This window comes from Hyperolius riggenbachi, chromosome 11 (assembly GCF_040937935.1).
Source record: "Hyperolius riggenbachi isolate aHypRig1 chromosome 11, aHypRig1.pri, whole genome shotgun sequence".
Taxonomy (NCBI): domain Eukaryota; kingdom Metazoa; phylum Chordata; class Amphibia; order Anura; family Hyperoliidae; genus Hyperolius; species Hyperolius riggenbachi.
This window is the reverse complement of record NC_090656.1, coordinates 41,631,988-41,653,089: the sequence shown is the minus strand read 5'-3', so window position 1 is coordinate 41,653,089 and position 21,102 is coordinate 41,631,988. Positions and strand designations below refer to the sequence as shown.

The window sequence follows — 21,102 nt, the reverse complement described above, 5'->3', positions numbered from 1 at the left end:
CTTCTTAGGAAACTTGAAAAAGGATGTTCCTGAGGTCCTGTCTGACCTCCTGGAGATCTCCGAGTTCCTCCCAAAGGGTGCAGAACTTGTAGGAGACGTCTCCTGCCCCCCAAGTCCTTCTGAGGTGTTGCCCACTTCAGTAGGCATTGCTGCCTTGCTGGCTACCTTTTCAGCTCTGATGGAGCTTCACGCCTGTGTAGTCAATGATGATATTATTGTCACAGAAATTTCTGAATTTGTATCCGAGTCTTCTTTTGAAAGTCCAGTGCCTGTGACCTTCACTCATGATGATTCTCTGCCCGGTACTAGTTTTGGTCTTGACGTGCCGGACTCTGAGGTTGGCAGTTCCCCGACATGTCCTGAGGTTTCTCCTGTGCTGGTGTACCCCAGTGTGCTCTGTGACCCAGAAAGCCCAAGTGTGCCTCGGTTACCAGCGTACTCAGATGCTTCCTCGGTGGAGACATGCTCTGATATGGCCTGCCTGCTTGCATGCCCAGAAGTGGTCCCTGAAAGTCTTGATCTTGATGGGTGTCCTCGTAATTCTGAATCCGGAATTGTCATTGGTTCCATGGGGGTTCTTGGTAATTCTCCATGTGAGCCTGGTGATTGTTCTACCCTCTTGGGATCTCTGTGGAGCTTCAAAAGGTTCTGGGAGATTCCGGGAGAGATTTTGCTTGGTACCCTGGATAAGATCAACGGTGGCTTTTGTGTTGTAAGGGACACTTCGAACAGGTATTGTGGCAGGTTTGGTATTTTCGGACGCTCCTTGGAAGGTGGTGGGTATTGTCTGGAGGGTGTCGATGGCTTCTTCTCTGGCGTTCACAGTCCTGATGGGTGTTATACTGAGACTGGTAGTACTGATGGGCATGTTTCAGGGGCTTCTGTTTCCGATGAGGTCGGTTTCGGGTGGACTGACTCTGGAATTGGACCTTGTCGGGCTGCCCCGACCTTCATGAGTCTTCTGTTAGAATGGTTTGGAGATATCAGTTTTGAGGGTCGTCTGGAATTCGACCCTAGAAGGGGGGGTACTGTGAGAATCTGCTCAGCTGCCTGTGCAGACAGGCAGCGTTTTGACCACTGTTCACGTCTGCATTCTGCAGGTCTCTTTAAGAGAGACTTTCTGTCAGTTCTGCAGCTTGTGTTGCTGAGGAATTTGCATACATTAGTCATGCAAATCCGTTACCTGCCTTCTTTTGATGACTAGCACTATAAAAGCATTCTGCTCCCAGAATGCTTTGCTGGACATTTCCCTTCCATGGTCTGTTCCTGATGGACACTGCTGGAGTGTCAGCCATTCTCGTTTGTTGAAGTTATCTTAGTGTAATTCGTGGGGATGCACTAGGCAGTTCCCTAGTGCAGTTAGGATTGCATTATCTGTTTTGCCTGTTCCGTCTGTCTTGTGTTTGGATCGCACAAGCCCTAGCGTTAGCGGCTGTGGATCCTTCTGATTGAGTCTGGAGTGTAGGTTGGAACAGCGGTTGTTTCTGCCTACCTCATCTGTTCTGTCTGCCGTGTGTTTGGATCCTTCTGTTCTGTCTCCTGGGATCGCGCTAGCTACTTTTCGCTAGCGCTGGTGATCCTTCTGTTCTGTCTCCTGGGATCGCGCTAGCTACTTTTCGCTAGCGCTGGTGATCCTTCTGTTCTGTCTCCTGGGATCGCGCTAGCTACTTTTCGCTAGCGCTGGGGATCCTTCTGTTCTGTCTTCTGGGATCGCGCTAGCCACTTTTCGCTAGCGCTGGGGATCCTTCTGTTCTGCTACTCTGTACCTGGATCGCGCTAGCCACTTTTCGCTAGTGCTGTGGATCCTATCTCTCGCTTGTCCCTGTTTTCGTGTGTCTGTCTTGTCTGATTCGAAACGCTTGCTGTAGGCTCGGTGAGGTAACCGTTAAGCAAGCGCTCGCGTTCTCTGTTTCGTGTTTGTCTGTCTTTGGTTAGTTAGGCGTGCTTGTCTCTATTGTGCTTATCACGTGGAGACCGCGCATAACCGCGTGCACTGTTGCGAATGAGTGCGGTGTTCGCGGTTAGCTAGCATTTGTTATTTTCCGTATTTCCTTATTGTATTATTTGCTGTGCCTTTGCTACTCTCGTGCTCCGCCTTGCTGTAACCTTGTGTCACGTCTGGCGATCGCACCTCTCGCGATCGCGTTACTGCTTCTTATCTGCTGTGGTGTGTGCACAGTCGCGGGTTGGCGACTAATTTTATGCACACACACACAATCTGTCTCTGTGCTCACTCTCAATCGCTTCTCTTGCGATTGCGTTTCTTCCCTTCATACAATTCCTGTCTGGCGTGTGTGGTAGGGCAGAGGAGCTGTTCCTCTGCACTCCACAGCTCCACCTGCCGACAGGAATTTCCCTCTGCAGGTGCATAGCACCTAGCCTGGGTGTCCTCAATAATACGCTTGTGGAGGAAATCCGCCGCGTCAGCGCACGTCTGGTGCGCTGACCACGGAGACGATTCCACAATCGTTACAGCATGCTTTTGTGTTTTTTAAGATGGTGTTAGGTAGCCTGAATTAGATGCAGCAAACTACTTATGAAACATTTTCGTCAGTGTGTGAGGTTTCGCTAGATAGTTTTGTTGTAAATTCTTTTTAGAATGCTATGGGTGCATTGTGTTCAATGCTCTTTCTTAATTCAGTTCCTCTTTAAGCTGACTGAAAGCGTTAATCATAGGTTGGCATCCGTCATATACAAATGACAGTGTCCCACCAGACAGGACATGCGGTGGTTTTCAATAACCACACCTATGTCAACCGCTGACACACTTGGTTAGAAATGCTGATTGCTCCCCGGCAGATCAGAGGCTGAACAACATGACAAGTGCACTATTCAGCCTGCTGAGTAAAAAAGGTGCAGTGCCTGATTGTGCTGAGTAATGAGTATGCTCAGTGGAAACTTTAAGCGAATTACCCCAAATATCTCTGCAGCCACACCTCCTACACTCCCCAGATTGTGAAGATATGCCCCCCACTAGCTCCCAAACCCCACAATCGGGCACAGCACTGGCCTCAAAGGACACCTGAAGTGAGAGAGATATGGAGGCTGCCATAATTACAGTACTTCCTTTGAAACAAAGGCAAGTTGCTTGGCTTGGCTTGGCTGTACAGTTCTGCTGATCTTCTGTCTCTAATACTTTTAGCCATAGACCCTGAAGAAGTATGTAGATAACACGTTTGACTGGAGTTTTACATGATTAGCTGCATGCTTGCTTCAGGTGTATGATTCAGACTCTACGGAAGCCAGGAAGATCAACAGGACTGCCAGGCAACTGGTATTGTCTAAAATAATATAAATATGGCAGTCTCCATATCCATCTCACTTCAGGTGATTTTGCAGCAAATTTGGCTAATTTTTGCTTAGCGCAAATTTTGTGACATTCCCAGATTTTTCCGCATTTGCATTGAACTTTATTGGGCAGGTTTTCACAATTGATTGGAAAGCCCATATTTGCTGTTGACACCAATTTTAAAAAAAAAAACATGTTTAAAAACTAGTGCAATATTTGATTGCAGTAGTTTTGATCTCATTAATTTCGCTATGCTTTAATTTGTAAGCACCTGAACACACTAGCTTGCTTCTGTTTGCTTTTCAGCAACTCATCAATTTACAGATGCACATTGCTGAAAAGCAGACAGAAGCACACTATAATCCTATAAAAATCCTATAATCCTGACATTTGTATAGCGCTTTTCTCCTGTTAGACTGAAAGCGCTCAAGAGCTGCAGCGCTAAAGGAGCCACCCTGCAGTGTTAGGGAATCTTGCCCAAGGACTTCTTACTGAATAGGTACTGACTTTAGCCAGGATTTGAACCCTGGTCTCCCATGTCAAAGGCAGAGCCCAGTGTGTTCAGGCCACCAGAACTGAGAGGGATATGGAAGCTGCCATATTTATCTCCTTATAAACAATTCCAGATGCCCAGGATCAGCAGGATGCATGCATGAAATAGAGGAGCAAGGAAAAGTGGGCGATGGGTGAAGCCGATATAAAACTAAACAATAAGTACCATTGTGCATTTGGCACCAAATGAAACCCCCAAAAATATTTGCAGTGGTAATCAAGAGAGTAAAACACTGATAAATGTTACTACATCTAAACTTAACCTAATTGTCATACAGAACCCTCCACGCTAAACCCTATAAAACCCCTTCCTGACGCCTAGCCCTAAAACCCCCTTCCTGACTCCTAACACTAAAAGCCCCTTCTTGACTTCTAACACTAAAAACCCCTTCCTGACTCCTAACACTAAAACCCCCTTCTTGACTCCTAACACTAAAAACCCCTTCCTGACTCCTAAAACTAACCCCTTTCCTGACTCCTAACCCTAAACCCCCCCTTTCTGATGCCTAACCCTAAAACCTCCCTTCCTGACTCCTAACCCTAAAACCTCCCTTCCTGACACTTAAAGAGAACCCGAGGTGGGTTTGTGACATCAATATTAGGCAACAGATGCACATTCTGCATACAATGCCCACCTTCTGTGTTCTTACAGTGTCCCCCCAGTCTCCCCCGAGCCGTGCTCTGCTGTCCCCCATTATAAAAACTGCCAGGCTAGCGACACGCAGATTGTTTCCAGGCGGCTGTTTACTTTTCTGGCTGCCACTCAGCGGAGCTCCCCCGCTGTGTCCCTTCCCTCCCTGCCTCCGTAAGCTTCCTCCAATCAGCTTACAGAGGCGGGGAGGGAAGGGACAGAGGCGTGGAGCCGCGCTACAGAGGAGGCGGGGGAGCCGCGCTGAGTGGCAGCCAAAAGGTAAACAGCTGACTAGCGACAATCTGTGTGTCGCTAGCCTGTCGATTTTTATAATGGGGGACAGCACGGCCCGGGGGAGACTGGGGGGGACACTGTAAGGACACAGAAGGTGGGCATTGTATGCAGAATGTGCATCTGTTGCCTAATATTGATGTCACAAACCCACCTCGGGTTTCCTTTAACCCTAAAACCACCCTTCCTAACCTTTATAATTTTCCAAACATTAAATTTTAAACCGATAATTTTCAAAAACAAAAAATCCATCAATACAAAAAAATTCAAAAACGACAACTTTCTAATTTTCAAAAACAAAAATGTCAGTGTCAGGCCCAGCGCTTGATACATTTCTGCTTTGGACGCCCAATAGCCGATATTTGCAATAGCGCCTACGGGGCGCTCAAATCGTCCATTAGCTGCAGGCACCTAAATTTCCTGCTTCCCAGCAAGACAGCCAGGCAACTGACTTAGAGTAAAGATATGTTGCCACTGCTCCTCTTCCCATTGACTTACCCAGATCTCCCTCCCAGTCATGCTGAAATTTAAAGGAAACCTGTAATAAAGTAAAAGAGTTGAACTTACTGTACCTGGGGCTTTTACCGGCCCTCTGCAGACATACTGTACCCACGGCGGGACGAAGCAATCCTCCAGTCCCCCGCCGCGGCACACTTAGGTACAAGGTTTTTTCTGTACTGCATCTGCGCAGGACGCTCTCAGCAACAGTAGCACGAACAAGGAAGCGCACGGCCATGTGACCGTCGACTTTTAAGGCGGTGAAACCGAAAGTGAGCAGCAGCGGGGGACTGGAAGATCGTTTTGTCCCGTAACGGGCACAGGACGTCAGTAGAGGGCCAGTGGAAGCCCCAGGTAAATTCAACTCTTCTTTTTTTTACTTTATTACAGGTTTCTTTTAATTATCCCAGGAAAAAACGCCGTATGTAGCAACTGATAAAGTTGGGAAAACACCAATACAAAAGTTGAACTAATGGTGTAATGCATAGCTCACAACTGTCCCTCTTTTGGAGTGACAGTCCCTCTTTGGGAGCCCTGTCCCTCTTTCTCCCTCGTGTGTCCCTCTTTCAGGACTGATGTGTAGATTTATGTAAATATATCTACTGAAAAATGTGTTTAATTGACTCTAAACTTTATTCCCATCCTCTAAATTGATATATTGGGATAATGTACTACATGGGAAGGACACTGAAGGGAAATGGCAAGCTTTTAAACTTATTCTCAATTAATATTGTAGTATGTATATCCCATATGGAAACAAAATGTCTAGGAATAAAAAAAGGCCTCTATAGATGAATAGAAAGGTTAGAGATAAAATAAAGAGGAAAAATAATGCCTATAAGGTTCTAAAACAGGAGGGGACTGAGGCTGCACTAAGCAATTATAAGGAGTGCAATAAAAAGTGTAAAAAAGAAATTAGGCTGGCAAAGATCGAAGCTGAAAATCAAATCGCTAGGTATATCAAATCTAACCCAAAGTACATCAACTCTAAAAAAAGAAAGGTTGACTGTATAGGACTCCTAAAGGATGAGGGTGGGAACTCATCGGTGGATGACCAAGGTAAGGCAGAGTTATTAAATGCTTTCTTTGCTTCTGTCTTCACAAAGGAAACAACACTGTTGCAAATTACAGATGCAGAAGAGTCTCAATCTTCCAACTGTAAATATTAAATACTTAACGCAGGAAGGAGTGAAGGCAAGACGACATAAATTAAAAATAGACAAGGCATCTGGCCCGGATGGCATGCATCCTTGGGTCCTAAGGGAATTAAGTTCAGTTATAGATAAACCCCTTTATCTTATATTTTGTGACTCTCTTTCAACTGGCAGAGTCCCAGTGGATTGGCGTACAGCCCACGTTTTCCCAATATTTAAGAAGGGTAAAAAATCAGATCCAGGAAATTATTGACCTGTAAGCTTAACATCAGTTGTATGCAAACTATTTGAGGGGTTACTAAGAGATACTATACATGACTTCATAGTAGAAAATAATCTTATTTCTCAGCATCAACATGGGTTTACTAAAGACAGGTCCTGTTTGACTAACATGCTCAGCTTTTATGAGGTAGTGAACGCTAATGTGGATATTGGGAATGCTGTAGATGTGATATACTTGGACTTTTTCAAAGGCCTTCGACACTGTTCCACACAAAAGTCTTGTGCAAAAGTTGAGACTGCAAGGACTGGGGAAGAGTCTGTGTGCATGGATAGGGAACTGCCTAATGGACAGAAAACAAAGAGTTGAGGTCAATGGATCATACTCTTAATGGGAGACTGTTAGCAGCGGGGTCCCACCGGGGTCTGTACTGGGTCCAGTGCTCTTCAATTTATTTATTAATGGCCTAGTAGATGCAGTAGTGAGCAATGTTGCTATTTTTGCAGATGATACAAAATTGGGAAGAATCATCAACTCTCAGGAAGATGGTGTCATATTGCAACAGGATCTGGATAGGATGGCTATATGGGCACATACATGGCAGATGAAATTCAATGTTGAAAAATGTAAAGTCATGAATTTTGGTCATACGAAGGGTCTAGCACCATACAAAATAAATGGGATACAGTTGGGGACATCAAACTTGGAGAAGGACTTAGGAGTACTCATCGACAACAAGTCAAATAATCGTATTCAATGCCAAGCCGCTGCAGCTAAAGCTAACAAAATGTTGGGATGCATTAAAAGGGAAATAAAAACTCGAGATGCTAGCATAATATTGCCCCTGTTTAACTCTCTAGTAAGGCCACATCTGGAATATGGAATTCAGTTCTGGGCACCACATTACAAAAAAGATATTGCAGTTTTAGAGCCGGTGCAGAGACGAGCTACAAAATTTATACGTGGGATGGAAGGTCTCACTTACCAAGAAAGGTTAGATAAACTGGGTTTATTTAGTCTAGAGAAAAGACGCTTTAGAGGGGATCTAATTAACATGTATAAATACATCAGAGGGCAATATAATAGCTTGGCGGATGAGCTTTTTGTCCCTAGGCCTTCTCAGAGGACTAGAGTACATGATCTGCGCATGGAGGAGAAACATTTTAGCCATTTATTTAGGAAAGGGTTCTTTACAGTAAGAGTGATTAAGATGTGGCATGCATTGCCACAGGAAGTCGTTATGGCAAACTCTATACCTGCATTTAAAGGGGGCTTCGATGCTTTCCTTGCATTGAAAGACATCCATGGCTACAATTACTAGGTAATGCTCAATGATGTTGATCCAGGTATGTTATCTGATTGCCATCTGGAGTCGGGAAGGATTTTTTTTCCCTTTTGGGGCTAATTGGACCATGCCTTGTAAGGGTTTTTTCACCTTCCTTTGGATCAACAGGGATACGTGAGGGAGTAGGCTGGTGTACTTTGTTCTCTGGTTGAACTCTATGGACGTATGTCTTTTTTCAACCAAAATAACTATGTAACTATATTTCTTACTTTCAAATGTTAATATGAAGGAAAATGAACCAGGATAGAAAGGACCAGTGTGGTTTGAATTATAATTTCTGATGAAATCTTAATAGTGTGTGTGATTAGGAGTGTGTCATGGCGCGTGGTTAGAGGTGTGACAGGGGCGTGGCTTAAGTGTCCCTCCTTTTGATCTCAAAAAGTTGGGAGGTATGGTAATGAACAGTTGACACTGCTTGCAATGCCATTCTACAGCTCAGTAACCACAGACACAAAAAAACACCATTACAACCAGCCATAAGCATTACAGATGGGCGCTCATTGTCCTAGCAATAAGCAATAAATACTGCACAGAAAAAAAGTTGGTCACCTGCTGCTCAAATGAATAGGACCCAAGTATACAAAACCTCAGGAAATATACAACAGAACACGTGCAGTTACTGAGTATGATTCTCTTCCAAGCAAGACAGGACATGGTGCAGAAGCATACACTGCATATGCTGTGCCTTGCAAGACATGTTCATGTCCAGGGAGTTTACAGCATGTGTTTCTGCTCCATGCAATGCTGTAAACCTACAAACCTGTAAGGGTTAATCACTATCTATGCTTTTTAGGTTAGCAATATAATAGAAAATTACAGGCACATTCCTTCTTACCTTCTGATCAGCAGCAGCAGCAGCAGCAGCATTACAGGAAAACGAAAGTGAAAGAACTCATAGCAGAGGTATTTCTATGTCAAGCCAAAAACTCAGCAGCTGACTTCAAATTTGTATTTGTACCAAACACACAATCACCAGACAGGAAAAGAGAAACGAGGCAAATGACATGGACATTGTTTCATTTCTACATTCTTAAAGAGGAACTGTAATAAAAAAAAAAAATCAATAGAATTGCTTATTTTTTGAATAAGCAATGTGAATAGTCAGTGTTTGCCCAAAGTAAAATCTTACCTTTCCTATATTTACATTCTGAAATGTATCACAGACGCCACCATCTTTAGCACCGGCAGGTGATCTCTGCGGAATTTTCATTTACTGAGAGTTCCAAAACCAGTAGAAAAGATCTGTAGTCTCCCTGAATGTTTGGGGGGGGGGGGGGGGGGGAGGGGGGATTCCGCATGTTAAACAGTCTAATAATAAAACAATGCATTGTTGGCACCAGGGCCGGATTTACCATAAGGCCCTGAAGGCATGTGCCTACAGGCGCCTGCATGCAGTGAGTTACCAAAAAAGTGTGTGTTTACAGGTACAAAGAAGCATACTTTTGATTGACTGTATGCTTCACTGTATGCAACGCAACAGGGCAGGGGCGCCTCTGGCCTTTTTGTCACTCCAGGCAAGAAAACCTGTGGCGCCCTAACCGCTTCACATGCTGCCACCATTTCCAGGATATAAAAATACAATATATAACTTGCTGACCTCAGAGCATGTTCAGATACCATGTTTGCACAAATAAGTTCAGACATATTTTCCCAAAAATAACAATGGTTTGTATCAGGTCCCCCACCGATCAATTCCAGATACCATGTCCCCCACCGATCAAATGCAGATACCATGTCCCCCACAGATCAAATGCAGATATCATGTCCCTCACAGATCAAATGCAGATACCATGTCCCCCACAGATCAAATGCAGATATCATGTCCCCCCACAGATCAAATGCAGATATCATGTCCCCCCACAGATCAAATGCAGATACCATGTCCCCCACAGATCAAATGCAGATATCCTGTCCCCCCACAGATCAAATGCAGATATCCTGTCCCCCCACAGATCAAAATGCAGATACCGTGTCCCCCACAGATCAAATGCAGATACCGTGTCCCCCACAGATCAAATGCAGATACCGTGTCCCCCACAGATCAAATGCAGATACCGTGTCCCCCACAGATCAAATGCAGATATCATGTCCCTCACAGATCAAATGCAGATACCATGTCCCCCACAGATCAAATGCAGATATCCTGTCCCCCCACAGATCAAATGCAGATAGGGTTGCCAGGTGTCCGGTTTTACACCGGACAGTCCGGTTTTTGTGCGCTGTGTCCAGTGTAAAAAAACATGCTAAACCGGACAATTAAGTTGTCCGGTTTTAGAGTCCCCCCGCAGCGCAGGAGGAGAACAGCGCAGCAGAGAGAGAGCTGGGAGCAGCGGTGGAGAAGGGGGGCAATCTCCCCCCCCTTCCCTCACCTTAGGGTGTTCTCTCTCCCCCGCTGTCTCCTCCAATATGATGTGCAGGGCTGGCGAGTGGCTGCAGGCGGAACTTACCTCTGTGTCGCTCCAGCGCCGGAAGTTCGGGTCCCGCAGCCGCTGAGAATCTCATTCATGAGCCGGACAACACTATCAGTCTGAATAGTGTTGTCCGGCTCATGAATGATTCGGATCTTTGATCCGCATCTTTTTTGAGTCGAAACTCAGCGGCTGCGGGACCCGAACTTCCGGCGCCTGCGACACAGAGGTAAGTTCCGCCCGCAGCCACCCGCCAGCCTGCACTGTGCACATCAATATTGGAGGAGACAGCGGGGGAGAGAGACAGCACCCTAAGGTGAGGGAAGAAGGGGGGGGGAGATTGCCCCCCTTCCCCCCGCCCCTGGCTACCTATTCTGGGCACATATAGCCCCTGGCTACCTATTCCGGGCACATATACCCCCTGGCTACCTATTCTGGGCACATATAGCCCCTGGCTACCTATTCTGGGCACATATAGCCCCTGGCTACCTATTCTGGGCACATATAGCCCCTGGCTACCTATTCCGGGCACATATACCCCCTGGCTACCTATTCCGGGCACATATACCCCCTGGCTACCTATTCCGGGCACATATACCCCCTGGCTACCTATTCCGGGCACATATACCCCCTGGCTACCTATTCCGGGCACATATAGCCCCTGGCTACCTATTCCGGGCACATATAGCCCCTGGCTACCTATTCTGGGCACATATAGCCCCTGGCTACCTATTCTGGGCACATATAGCCCCTGGCTACCTATTCTGGGCACATATACCCCCTGGCTACCTATTCTGGGCACATATACCCCCTGGCTACATATACTGGGACATATATACCCCTGCCTACGTATACTGGGACATTTACACCCCTGCCTACATATACTGGGACATATATACCCCCTGGCTACATATACTGGGCACATATATCCCTGGCTACATATACTGGGAACACTGGCTGTTTGTCATTATGTGCATTTAGTGGTGAAAAGCTGTCTCTTTTGTGCATTTACTGGTGAAAAGCTGTCTCTTATTATGTGCATTTACTGGTAAAAAGCTGTGTCTTATTATGTGCATTTACTGGTGAAAAGCTGTCTCTTGTGCATTTACTGGGGAAAAGCTGTCTCTTATTATGTGCATTTACTGGCGAAAAGGTGTCTCTTATAATGTGCATTTACTGGTGAAAAGCGGTCTCTTATGTGCAGTTACTGGTGAAAAACTGTCTCTTATGTGCACTGGACCAGTACTACTGGTGAGGACAGTTAGTGACATGGCTATGTACTCTGTAATGTGCTGCAGAAGATGTCAGTGCGATATAAATACTATAAATTTTTTTTTTAAAAAGCCCATTGCTTAGCCCCACTCTACACAAAAGTGCGCTTCTGACTCCGCCCCTAACTCCACCCCTAACTCCACCCCCTGTCCGGTTTTCTCCATCAGCCGACCTGGCAACCCTAAATGCAGATACCATGTTCCCCACAGATCAAATGCAGATATCATGTCCCTCACAGATCAAATGCAGATACCATGTCCCTCACAGATCAAATGCAGATACCATGTCCCCCACAGATCAAATGCAGATACCATGCCCCCCACAGATCAAATGCAGATATCATGTCCCTCACAGATCAAATGCAGATACCATGTCCCCCACAGATCAAATGCAGATACCATGTCCCCCACAGATCAAATGCAGACCTGCCCAGCAAAATGTTCTCTTTCAATACATATCCAAACACCCAGCATCCATCCCCGCATGTAACAGCACCCAGCCAAACATGCATCACCACCTAACACCCAGCCGCACACATACCACCACCTAGCACTCACCTGCACACGAACCACCACCTAGCACTCACCTGCACACGAACCACCACCTAGCACTCACCTGCACACGAACCACCACCTAGCACTCAGCCACACACGAACCACCACCTAGCACTCAGCCGCACACGAACCACCACCTAGCACTCAGCCGCACACGAACCACCACCTAGCACTCAGCCGCACACGAACCACCACCTAGCACTCAGCCGCACACGAACCACCACCTAGCACTCAGCCACACACGAACCACCACCTAGCACTCAGCCGCACACGAACCACCACCTAGCACTCAGCCGCACACGAACCACCACCTAACACTCAGCCGCACACGAACCACCACCTAGCACTCAGCCGCACACCAACCACCACCTAGCACTCAGCCGCACACAAACCACCACCTAGCACTCAGCCGCACACGAACCACCACCTAGCATTCAGCCGCACACGTACCACCACCTAGCACTCAGCCGCACACGTACCACCACCTAGCACTCAGCCGCACACGTACCACCATCTAGCACTCAGCCGCACACGTACCACCATCTAGCACTCAGCCGCACACATACCACCATCTAGCACTCAGCCGCACACGTACCACCATCTAGCACTTAGCCGCACACGTACCACCATCTAGCGCTCAGCTGCACACGTACCACCATCTAGCACTCAGCTGCACACGTACCACCATCTAGCGCTCAGCTGCACACGTACCACCATCTAGCACTCAGCCACACTCGTACCACCATCTAGCGCTCAGCTGCACACGTACCACCATCTAGCGCTCAGCTGCACACGTACCACCACCACCAGGTGGAATTCTAGCATTCCTCCCAACTTTTAAAAAGCCGCACACTATGGCCCAGCTGCATAGTAAAACAGACATTTCTGCATAATGCACAAACACATGTGCTTTGTCGCTATTGGCCTCTAAGGCTGGCTTCGGCTGGGGGCGTGTGAGTGAAAGTAACAGGCTGCAGCTGCAGCCATCATGAAAACGGAGGTGCGTGTGATTGACAGGCGCACTATAAAGTCCAGTAGCGGCGCACTACAGGGTCCAGTGACGTCGCCCTTGGCAACCAATGCGCCCCAGGCAGTTGCTTATACTGCCTGTCCTGTCAGGCGCCCCTGCAACAGGGCCTTAACATACGGTACAGCTTTTACATTCCATTGCAATCCTGTTATACAGGGAACGCAACACAATGTCCCACTGTGAAGGTGGCCTCATACTATTAGTCATAAACCCTGGCCATGCATGAAGATCAGATGTTCCAACTGAAGTCTGACTAGATTAGCTGCATGCTTTTTTCAGGTGTGTGATTCAGACACTAATGATGCCAGAAAGGTCAGCAGGATGCCAGGCAACTAGTATTGTCTAAAAGGAAATAAATATGGCAGCCTCAATGTGCCTCTCACTTCAGGTTTCCTTTAACCTCCTTGCCGATCCAATTCCCGCCGGCAAGGGGGCAGCGCAGCACTCTTTTTTTAATTTTTTTTTTTTTAAATCATGTAGCGAGCCCAGGGCTCGCTACATGATAGTCGCTGAGCGGCGGCATCCCCCCACCCACTCCGATCGCCTCCGGCGATCAGAGTAAGCAGGAAATCCCGTTCAGAACGGGATTTCCTGCTGGGCTTCCCCGGTCGCCATGGCGACGGGGCGGGATGACGGGAATCCCGATCCACCCCTCAGCGCTGCCTGGCACTGATTGGCCAGGCTGCGCAGGGGTCTGGGAGGGGGGGTGGCGGCTCGGCGCGGCGGGTAGCGGTGAATCGGCGGGTAGCGGCGGCGATCGCGTACCACACGCAGCTAGCAAAGTGCTAGCTGTGTGTAGGAAATAAAAATTATGCAAATCGGCCCAGCGGGGCCTGAGAAATCCTCCTGCGCAGGTTACCCCGAGCTGAGCTCGGGATAACCGGCAAGGAGGTTAAAGGAAACCTTAAGCGGGGGAAAAAAGTTAAGTGTTACTTACCTGGGGCTTCTTCTAGCCCCCAGTAGTCTCTTGCAGTTGCAAGTCTTTATGAACTGCCCATGCAGAGAAGGCTCCTGACAACAGGAGTATGATTAAAAAAAAGGGCACATGGCCGGGACAGTGGATTTCTCAGGCCCTGGTGGGCCGATTTGCATAATTTTTTTTTGTTACACGCAGCTAGCACTTTGCTAGCTGCGTGTAACTTCCGATCGCCGCCGCTCGCCGCCGATCCGCCACCGCTCGCCGTGCCGCGCAGCCCCCCCCCTCCCCGACCCCTTGCGCAGCCTGGCCAATCAGGCCAGGCAGCGCTGAGGGGTGGATCGGGACTCCCTCTGACGTCACGACGTCCAAGACGTCGGTGACGTCATCCCGCCCCGTCGCCATGGCGACCGGGGAAGCCCAGCAGGAAATCCCGTTCTGAACGGGATTTCCTGCTTACTCTGATCGCCGAAGGCGATCGGAGTGGGTGGGGGGATGCCGCTGCGCTGCGGCTATCATGTAGCGAGCCCTGGGCTCGCTACATGATTTAAAAAACAAAAAATTTAAAAAAATAGTGCTGCGCCACCTCCTGGGCGATATAATTGTATCGCCCAGAGGGTTAAATAGCAAGGTATAAGCGCCTCCAGTATAGGTAGCCATGAATAGGTGCCCCAATATAGGTATCCAGGAAAAGGTGCCCCCAGTATAGTTAGCCAGGAATAGGTGTCCCAGTATAGGTATCCAGGAAAAGGTGCCCCCAGTATAGGTAGCCAGGAATAGGGACCCTTAGTTTTTTTAGCCAGGTATAGGTGCTCCAGTATAGATAACCCAGGAATAGGTGCTTCCAGTATAGGTAGCCAGGAATAGGCGCCTCAGTATAGGTAGCCAGGCATAGGTGCCTCAGTATAGGTAGCAAGGAATAGATGCTCACATTATAGATAGCCAGAAATATGTGCCTCAGTATAGGTAGCCAGGAATAGGTGCTCCCAGTATAGATAGCTAGGAATAGGTGCCCCAGTATACAGGGCCGAGCCTGGGCGGGTGCTGCGGGTGCAAGGCACCCAGGCGCCTGCCTCTGAGAGGCGCCGCCCGGCCCCGCCTGCCCGGCCCCGCTCTCCCCCTGTGGCCGCCGCCGCTTCAAGCTCCCTCCCTCTAGCCGCCGCGTCAGACCTCGATCAGGCGGGCGGGCGCTAGGACCTAGCACGCCGCACTGATATGCGGAAGTGACATCACTTCCGCATATAGAGCGGGTGCGTCCGGCGCCCTTTTCCTGGTCGGGTCGCCCGCTGATTGAGGTCTGACTGAAGCTGCTGAAAGGTAAGGGGGGAGCGGAGGAGGGAGCGGCGGCGGTGGGGCGCGCTCCTGTCACTCACTAGCTATCCTGGGCACAGATACCCCCTGGCTACCTATCCTGGGCACAGATACCACCTGGCTACCTATCCTGGGCGCACATACCCCCTGGCTACCTATCCTGGGCGCACATACCCCCTGGCTACCTATCCTGGGCACAGATACCACCTGGCTACCTATCCTGGGCGCACATACCCCCTGGCTACCTATCCTGGGCGCACATACCCCCTGGCTACCTATCCTGGGCACAGATACCACCTGGCTACCTATCCTGGGCACACATACCCCCTGGCTACCTATCCTGGGCACAGATACCACCTGGCTACCTATCCTGGGCGCACATACCCCCTGGCTACCTATCCTGGGCGCACATACCCCCTGGCTACCTATCCTGGGTGCACATACCCCCTGGCTACCTATCCTGGGCGCACATACCCCCTGGCTACCTATCCTGGGCGCACATACCCCCTGGCTACCTATCCTGGGCGCACATACCCCCTGGCTACCTATCCTGGGCGCACATACCCCCTGGCTACCTATCCTGGGCGCACATACCCCCTGGCTACCTATCCTGGGCGCACATACCCCCTGGCTACCTATCCTGGGCGCACATACCCCCTGGCTACCTATCCTGGGCGCACATACCCCCTGGCTACCTATCCTGGGCGCACATACCCCCTGGCTACCTATCCTGGGCGCACATACCCCCTGGCTACCTATCCTGGGCACAGATACCACCTGGCTACCTATCCTGGGCGCACATACCCCCTGGCTACCTATCCTGGGCACAGATACCACCTGGCTACCTATCCTGGGCGCACATACCCCCTGGCTACCTATCCTGGGCGCACATACCCCCTGGCTACCTATCCTGGGCGCATATACCCCCTGGCTACCTATCCTGGGCGCATATACCCCCTGGCTACCTATCCTGGGCGCATATACCCCCTGGCTACCTATCCTGGGGACATATATCTCTGGCTATATATTCTGGGGACACTGTCTGTTTGTCATTATGTGCATTTACTGGTGAAAATTTCTCTTATGTGCATTTGCTGGTGAAAAGCTGTCTTCTTATGTGCATTTGCTGGTGAAAAGCTGTCTTCTTATGTGCATTTGCTGGTGAAAAGCTGTCTTATTATGTGCATTTGCTGGTGAAAAGCGGTCTCTTGTTATGTGCATTTGCTGGTGAAAAGCGGTCTCTTGTTATGTGCATTTGCTGGTGAAAAGCGGTCTCTTGTTATGTGCATTTGCTGGTGAAAAGCGGTCTCTTGTTATGTGCATTTGCTGGTGAAAAGCGGTCTCTTATGTGCATTTACATGGGGAAAAGCTGTCTCTTGTTATGTGCATTTACATGGGGAAAAGCTGTCTCTTATGTGCATTTAGTGGGGAAATTTTGTCAGTAAAAATAATCTTTTGTCAGTAAATTTTTAGGTATTTGTCAGTAAAAAAATAACGTGAAAGGTTGGCAACACTGGCAGGCTGCGCGGCGCAACGGGAAAGATACAGGCAGCCCACCTCACGCTTGGGCATGGCGGGGGGAGGAGCCTACGACAGCGAGAGTAGGGTGGCCGCAGGCAGCCATAAATACGCAGTGTGTGACTGCGTCGCACTCGCAGAGCCTCTCAGCCTGAGTCAGTCCAGAGACTAGCAGACTCGCAGGAAGCCAAAGCCAGCCAGGAGCAAGCTTATGGAAGAGGGGTAGGAATGGGGTATCACATGCATGCGGAAAGAGGTGGAAGGTGTGGGTGTGATTAGGCAGGACACTGGTGTGGTTATGTGGTTGGGCGCTGTAAATTTAACCACTCCCATAGGCGCCAGAGAAAATCTTGCACCCAGGTGCCAGGCACCCCAGGCTCGCCCCTGCCAGTATAGGTAGTCAGGAATAAGTGCCTCAGTGTAGGTAGCAAGGAATAGGTGCCTCAGTATAGATAGCCAGGAGTAGGTGCCTCAGTATAGATAGCCAGAGATAAGTGCCTCAGTATAGATAGCCAGGAGTAGCTACCTCAGTATAGATAGCCAGGGATAGGTACCTCAGTATCGATAGCCAAGGATAGGTACCTCAGTATCGATAGCCAGGGATAGGTGCCTCAGTGTAGACAGCCAGGAATAGGTGCCTCAGTGTAGACAGCCAGGAATAGGTGCCTCAGTGTAGATAGCCAGGGATAGGTGCCTCAGTATAGATAGGTAGGAGTAGTTGCCTCATGATAGGTAGCCATGGATGTCCCCTCTGCTGCTGCTGGTTCGCATGCCGCTGCGCCCCCCAACGCAGCACGTGGCAGGGACGTATAGTCAGGTGTTCTGAGTGAAATGGGGCCCTGGGTAAAAATGAACATTGACACCCCCCTCCTTGCCTTATTCTCCTCATAGTAGTATTAGTTGGCCTTTGTGCCCCTCATCCCTATTAGGAGGACTTTGTCACCCACACCCAAGATAGAGTAAAGTAAAACTCCCGTTATCCAGAACTCTGTTAATCAGAAGTCTCAAGGAACCAGAAACAAAAGTCCTGGCCATGCAGGATGCATAAATCTACTTTTACACCACTTTATAGAGTAATAGACCTCTGTCACATTAAGTTAAGTCTGTCCTTTGTCTTAATTTGTTGTTAATTACTGTATTTCACCATTAATAGAGTTTAGGGTAAGTGTACAGTGTGGGGTACAGTACATTTTTTATCTAGGCCTATTTTTAACATTGACTCTCAAACAACCAGAAACCACACTTATCCGGTATCAGCTAATCCTCGTTGGTGTATTAGGTGGTCTTCTTCACCTCTGACCACCAGATAGCGGCATTAGACCTCGTTCGCATTGTAAAATGCAGAAGGCCTTGCGGTCGGAAAACAACGTGTGCGATCGCGCGCCACCTGTGCCGCATTTGCATTGCGCTGCTGATCCCATTCACTACAGTGGAAAAATGCATGCAGAAGTGTGATAGTGCATTGCACTGCTGCGTAGCACATGTAGCCTGAACATCTGATGTTCTTGCTGATCACACCCCATACACATTGCCTAAATGCGCACTGCATTGTGTATAGTGTGAATGTAGCCTTTGCCTCCCTCCACATGGTGGTACTGGGGGGCCTTAGTCCTCTCAGCCCCCTAGTGGTTATTTGGTGGCCTTTTCCTCCCCTCAACTAAATATCTTGCTTGTTCTGTGCCCCGCACGCATCCTCCTTCTTCCTTCTTCAGAGCACTCCAGCCATGTTTCTGCTGGCACCACTACTCCATTCCCTAGCATGTATGCACTGATATAGCATGCTGACAGGTCACTGGGGCAGAGATACTAGTGCAGAGCCATGGAGACCTGAGGAAAGAAGGACACACTCGCCAGACAGGTGAAATATGATGCTGTGCACTCTGCATTAACACCTGGGTGTCATCCCTCTGTTGGTAACACACGGGCTGGCGCACAACGCGTCCCCCATAGCCAGTGAAACGGAGGAGAATTGGAGGGCTCTGGGGCCTCTTATGGAACTGCTGGCACTGGCTGTAGTGTCCATGTATTCAAACCCCACCCACTTCAATCCTGCTTAGCCCCTGCATTGCATGGAGCAGAGGCGTTGCTAGCATCCTAGAAGATATGGAGCACATCTGGGCACGATTGGAAGGGCAATAGTGTGGTGTGATTGTGACAGTTTGTGGATTTGAAAAAAAATAGGCATATGAGCCTAGCAGGAGTGTAACTAGAAATCAGCGCAGTCCCCAGCAAAACTTTGTGCAAAGCCTCCTCTGCTCAAAGAAAAAAACAGGCCCCAAGTACCATACAAACAACCATATGAGACATAATAGACCAGGCCGGTTATGTACCATTTTCAAAAATAACTATTTCTGGTTCTTGAAAATCTCATTTACTCATTGGGATGAAAGTGTACCTAAACAAACTAAGCCTACTTAGAACGTACATGTGTCCACCTTACTTTATTTATATATTTGCAATGCATGTGTTAATAGAGCAGTATTATTTGTATGCAAATGTAGGTCACCCAAAAAGTAAACAGAAGGAAATTAGTGTTAACTAGATAAGCAAACACTGCTGATAACAAAAGAGAACCGAAAAGTTGAAAGTAGCATAGTCCCTCCCAGCACAGGATTCAACTACACCTAACTCAACTTGCACCAGAGAAAAAGGTTGCTTCCGACTACAAGTGTGGCTGTACACAAGCCTTTCTGGTCTGGGTTTGTGTAAGGTCTATGCCTGCCCAGTAGAATGAAGCACTTGTGTACAGAGGAAAAAAGCTGTACATTAGCAGTTCTTTCTAATAGGTATGTGCACACCTTACTCGTGCATGCCCAGTTCAGATGTGCTTGTCCATGGCCAAGAGAGTTACCAGAAGATGTAGTTGGACCCTGTACTGGAACAGTGGTCTCTGCGAGGATCCTGAAAGCCTTTGTATTATCCAGAGGCTTCTAACTACCACTAAGTTAAAGGAAACCTGAAGTGAGAGGGATACGAAGGCTGCCATATTTGTTTCCTTTTAAACAATATCAGCTGCCTGGCATTCTGCTGATCTATCTGGCTGCAGTAGTGTCTGAGTGTTTCTAGAAACAAGCATAAGCTAATCTTGTCAGATTGTTGTCAAAAACATCTGATCTGCATGCTTATTCAGGGTCTATGGCCAAAAGTATTAGAGGCAGAGAATCAGCAGGACAGCTAGGCAATGTGCATTGTTTAAAAGGAAATACATATGGCAGCCTCCATATCCCTCTCACTTTAGGTGTGCTTTAAAGTAGTAGTAAAGGAATACTGTAGGGAGTCCTTAGGGAAAATGAGTTGAACTTACCTGGGGCTCCTAATGGTCCCCGCAGACGTCCTGTGCCCGCGCAGCCACTTGCCGATGCTCCTGTCCCCACCGCCGGTTACTTCCGGAATTATCCACTGTGCCTGCGCAGCCTTCTCCTCACTCCCGCTGATGTCACGGGAGCGTACTGCGTGGCGCAGTTCAACCTGCGCAGTACGCTCCTGGGACATCAGCGGGAGAGAAGAGAAGGCTGCGTAGGTGCAGTAAGGTGCAGTGATTTTGCAACTTTAAAGTCGTAAATTCCGGCAGTAACTGGCGGTGGGGACCGGAGCATCGGCGACTGACGTCTGCAGGGGGACCATTAGAGCTCCAGGTAAATTCAGCTCTTTTCCCTAAGGGCTCATACAGTACTCCTTTAAATCTGGTGAAAATTAAAGTGAAGTTATTTAGGCTCTATGGTTTTTGCTATTGGTCATTGTATTCTCCCATCATCCTAAGGATGCTAAAAACCAATAGGAAGGCCAGGGAGGTGCACAGGAAAGGGTAGCCTCTTATCCCTCTTCCTTCAGGTTCACTGTAAGTATTAAACTTTTTTTTTTTATTCAATTCAGGTATGCTTTAAATTCATTATTATTATTATTTTTTGTTAGCATCTGAATGAGCCATAATATAGGCTACAATCAAATGGATGTTGTGCAAATTTCAGAGGTCAGATTTAACCCCTTAAACTAAAAAATAGGAATATGAGACTGCAGGAAGGTTCTATAGTCTGTTGCTGCTACAGGTTTGCTTTACAAATGATATTAAAATAGGTGCTTTAAATTGAATTCTGTAATAAGAATAGTACTGAT

At 48.2% G+C, this 21,102-nt stretch overlaps 1 protein-coding gene across 2 annotated transcripts in view; it reads right to left on the bottom strand.

The window, feature by feature from the left end:
• NLRC5 (NLR family CARD domain containing 5) overlaps positions 1-21,102 on the bottom strand; it is a 336,749-nt gene that overhangs the window by 265,820 nt on the left and 49,827 nt on the right. The window lies entirely within an intron of this gene.